Raw genomic sequence first — 4881 nt, 5'->3', positions numbered from 1 at the left:
TATTAATACTAGTATTTAATTATAGTTGGTCAATAAACTTTAATACACCGTAAGAAAATTTGTAAAATTACATAAATATATAAAAATAACAAATTTATAATGAAAATATATAAAATTATCTACTATAAATTATTTAATATAATAAGACTTAAAAAATTAAAATAAATTCAATTAAATTATTTAAGTATAAGATACATTATTATTAATATGTGAACACGTTTACTTTGAAATTAAGTAAACCAATCCACAAAAGTGAATTGATTTACATTTTGACACGTGAAAGTTAAACAAAATGTTACCTTTAATTAACTCAAAGAATTAGATTGCCCCTTTCATGTCTAACAGTGTGTGTTTTTTTCGTCTTTAGATACTGCGATTAACGATCGTTTCGATGTCTCGCGATGGAGCGCATTGCCATTGGACTGTAAAGGGTCACTTTCCACACGGGATTGCTAATAAATTACATCCGCATCTCCCATTCTCTTCCATCGATCCTCATCTCAAACGTGTATTAACCCACGCTCGTTTCGATGCGAGCATGCTGGCATGATTCACTTCAACCCTGTTGATGCACTTTCGCGGATCAAGTCACTTAAGACGTCGCGCTTCAGCTACTTGCAAAATCGAAAAATGTAACCCGAATGCAATTTTGACATTAAACTCCCCTCCAAAATTGCAAATCACGATGGGCGACAGCTTTGCGGTAAACATCTTTTGTAGCATCTTTCGATGCATCCTTGGAAAATTGGTGCTAAATTTAAGACATTTCACATATCACAAACGATCCACTTTTATATGTCCAAATTTATATGTCAATTTCATACGAGATAAATATATAATATTTTAGAAGAGGTTGTATAAATATTATGTAAAAAAATAAACAAAAAAATGCAATATATATAAAAACATAGTACTGATATAAGTTGTAAATCGTGTGTGTGTGTGTGTGTGTGTGTGTGTGTGTGTAGAAGCATATTTTTCAGTAAAATTAACATTTGTAATATGTTATGTAAATTAACATAGGTATATGTTTAATTTATTTATCTTAGAATTTACATTTTAAAACATGTTGTTTATTCACGCACTTTGTTATTATATTTTGAGACATTAAGAAACATTAAATATTAATTTAACAAAAACTATTCAAATAACATAATTAAATTATGTTAACACACTCGAATATGTTAAAAATTCAACACTAAATTTTAATAATAGGACTTGTGAGCGGACCGTTTCCAACACAAATATCAAAATATTTCTTGCTGTGCGTTTAGCAATAAAAGCGTAACCTTCATCAAAATGTGTCACACAATTATCCAGCAAATATAACATTTATCTCCTTTTCTCTCATTTATTTCTTTCAACTCAAGTAGTAACTGTAATTAGTTATTTCATTATACTTGTCATTAATGTAATTTCTGTAATTTCTGAATAAATTTATAATATCCATACTAGCTTATAAATATCTGTAAGTATTGCTGAATATCATAAATACATATTTCAGATAAGTAAGATAACATATGGCATGACATACATTTGACTTTGCAAGTAACACATGTTACATGCAGGTCGTGCAAGAATAATGTTTATTTTTATACGTGGAACATTGTGATATGCGAACTTTCTTAGATCAAGTACACGCTTGCGCGAGTCGCAATATTCCGTCACGGCTTTAATGCATCGACTTTATTATTCATGTCCTGAATTAATATATCGTTATCAACTTTTCACGTAAACTCAACAGAGAGCTATATCTTCATATTCAGGAAAGAGAAAATCGGTTTTCAGTTTTGCTCGTAAAAATTCTACATTCGCGCAATAATCGCTTTAATTACGCTAATTAAAATACAAATACTAGTTCAAATCCGCTTCGACTAAATAGATGAACTGTAGAATAAGTGCTTCGGTATAAAGCTTATTATCAGTGTTACTAATCTTAGCTTTAAGCAGTTGATATAAATTCGTATAAATTAATTATGACTATACATAACATATTCGTAATTCATATACGTGATTCTCTGCACTCTCTACAACATTTATAAGTAATCAATTCAAAATCAGTATTTTGAGTTAATTACTTCAAATTCAAAAGAGATTAAATATAATTTAAGATTCAAAAGAAAAATCTTAAAAAATATATTCTAAACTTTTCAAATTTCATCAATTTATTAACCATATTAAAATCAAAATCTTCAAATTTAAAATTTACACATTTTGAAATTTTGCAACCTGTTGACAATTTTTTCTTTTAATTATTTTTAAATCTTAATTTTTAATTCTTTAAGATTTAAAAATTTAAAATTCTCTTGATACTGTTTGAAATTTATTAGAAAAAGAAATCACTTATTAAATTAATTATAAGATAATAAGAAGATAAAAGAGAGAAAAGTTATACTTTTTCTCTGTCGAAAATTTAATTTTAATCTACGTTACTATTTGTAACGAGTGAATCAGGATAACATGCACCAGCACGTCATTGACAAGCAAGCTTAACCGAAGTAGCAATTTGTTCGGGGATTAGCATTGTCGCGAGGTAGAGAACACGGACTCGATATCATGTATGGTAATTCAACCGGTAGGGTCCCGACAAATAAATAACGATCCTAAGAGAGGGACTGACATTTTTGTAACCCGCCCGTGGAAATATCCCAATGGATCGTACATGTCCGATCTTGCACATTTATCGATGTCCCCGATAGTCTAAGAACCGGCGCCGAGTCGATCCTTTGTTTGTCAAGAAAGAGCGGCACTTTGTTCGTAAGATTCTACCCGCAATCGACGCGCAAATGGTCGCTCTCCTTTTCTCTCTGACGTTGTAATCGCTGTGAGTTTCTGACGATAAAGAAACCGATGACAAAGCCATTCTAATCTCCGATAATTAAAACAAAAAGGCGGTAGATAAAACAAGACAGTGTTCTTTGAAAAATTAATCCGCTGATATTAAGTCTATTTAGCTCTCCATCAAGATTATTAGAGACTAAATTATATAGCGCATTTAGAATTTTTGTATCATTTTCAATACAAAATATTTCATTTATTATATTTGATTAATATATTTTTATGCACACAAGTAACCTGTATCGGCAAGCATTGGCTTATTTTTCGTAAATATTATAATATAATATTATAATATGATATAATTTCGTAAATATTATAATATAATATTATAATATAATATATTTCATACTTTTTATTATTTTAAATTTTAAATAGGATGAACGAGAACTAAAATAATTAAATCCATAAAAAATCTTTACTCTTATTCTTTAATCTTTATAAAAAACATAAATTAAATTAAAATTTATAAATCATTACTTATAATGCAAACACAAACTTATAAATATCATTGAATTATCAAATTTTATGCGTAAACTTAGCGGAAAATTATATTTTCATTTCTATAGGAAATAGGAAGTAAGTTTACAGTTTTACTCGTCAAATTCTATACTTACAATAATTATTCAAAAATTAAATTATATAATTAAATATTAGTACATATTTTTTTACTTCAAACGTAGCACAATTAAAAAATTTAACCAATAGGAAAATGCCTTTAACGGTCGAGCTGGATCTTAAGTGCTTAATTATAATTATATAATTTCGTGTATTAATATATATAATTTATATATAATATTATACGTATGTAGTCTCTTAAACCGCGCGCTAAACAATTTTTCGGTCTTGAAACGCCACTCTACGCTAAACTACCGCAATAATATCACGAGTTAAATTATCGAGTAATTTAACAATTTTGATGCTTATAGCATTTTGGATCTTAATAATGTTGAACGACATATTAAAATCTATGAATGAAAATCTGTAAATAATTAATTTATATTGTGAAAAATATTATCTCGGCCGAGAGTCAAATCCGGATCTCTTACATTCCGTCCTACCGGTTAAACCACCGAGGTCGGAAGGTCGATAGTTTCATAGAGTGGGGCATTTCAAGACCGAAAAGTTGGTCGGCGCGCGGTCATACGTAATATATAAATTCACACAAAATTATAATTAGCATCTAAGATCCAACTCAACCATTAAAGGAATTTTCTTATTGGTTGTGTTTCTTACATGTACGGTCCTATAAAATTTAATATTTAAAAAAATATTAAAAAATTTAATTTTTTATTTATTATACAGATTTAAAAAAATAAAGATTACTCTATCAATCATAAGATAGATTAACTTCGCAGTCAGCCAAATATTTATGTCTCGTAACGTTTTCAAAGATCGTAATACCTTCTACGAAAGTAACATAGTTTGAGTTATGTCATTTTTATAAATAGAAAAAAAATCTACAAAGAACATTTAGAGTTAAGACAGTTTTGGTAATGGAAGTTCGAAGAAGAAGAAAAATTATTCTTTCTTAAATTTATTCATTTTAGCTGCTCAAGGTTGATAAATATAAAGTCTTGATATCCCATTTTGAGTTTTATGTCACTTTTGATATACGTATTATTCCGGATTTGTTATAATTTTGTTATAAAATATCAAAATCGTCATACAATTAGAAAAAGATTTTTGAGAATTGTGAAATGAAAAATGACATTTGATCAAATATCTAAAAATATACGCTTTTTATCGCGAGCGATAATTATTTAATTAATCAATAATTTTCTATTAAGTTTAAAAATAGCTTTTCTCTTTTCTGAAAAGCTCTAATTTTTGTATCTCTTTTAAGGAGAGAAAATGAAAAAGAACAACATTATTTCTTAAACCTTCAATTTATTTTAAGGGAATGACGAGATTATGGATATAAAAGTCTTGTTATTTGTTCAGATTGTCTTCGGAAATACTTCAGATCGACATGAAGACTTCGCACACACGTGTTATCGATCGTGACTGAAAGTCTTAATCTCAAGGACTCCATCGAGGGTCGTC

The sequence above is a fragment of the Cyphomyrmex costatus genome, unplaced genomic scaffold, assembly GCF_001594065.2.
Source record: "Cyphomyrmex costatus isolate MS0001 unplaced genomic scaffold, Ccosl1.0 scaffold182, whole genome shotgun sequence".
Classification (NCBI taxonomy): domain Eukaryota; kingdom Metazoa; phylum Arthropoda; class Insecta; order Hymenoptera; family Formicidae; genus Cyphomyrmex; species Cyphomyrmex costatus.
The sequence above is the reverse complement of the archived record's forward strand: the minus strand, read 5'-3'. Positions refer to the sequence as shown.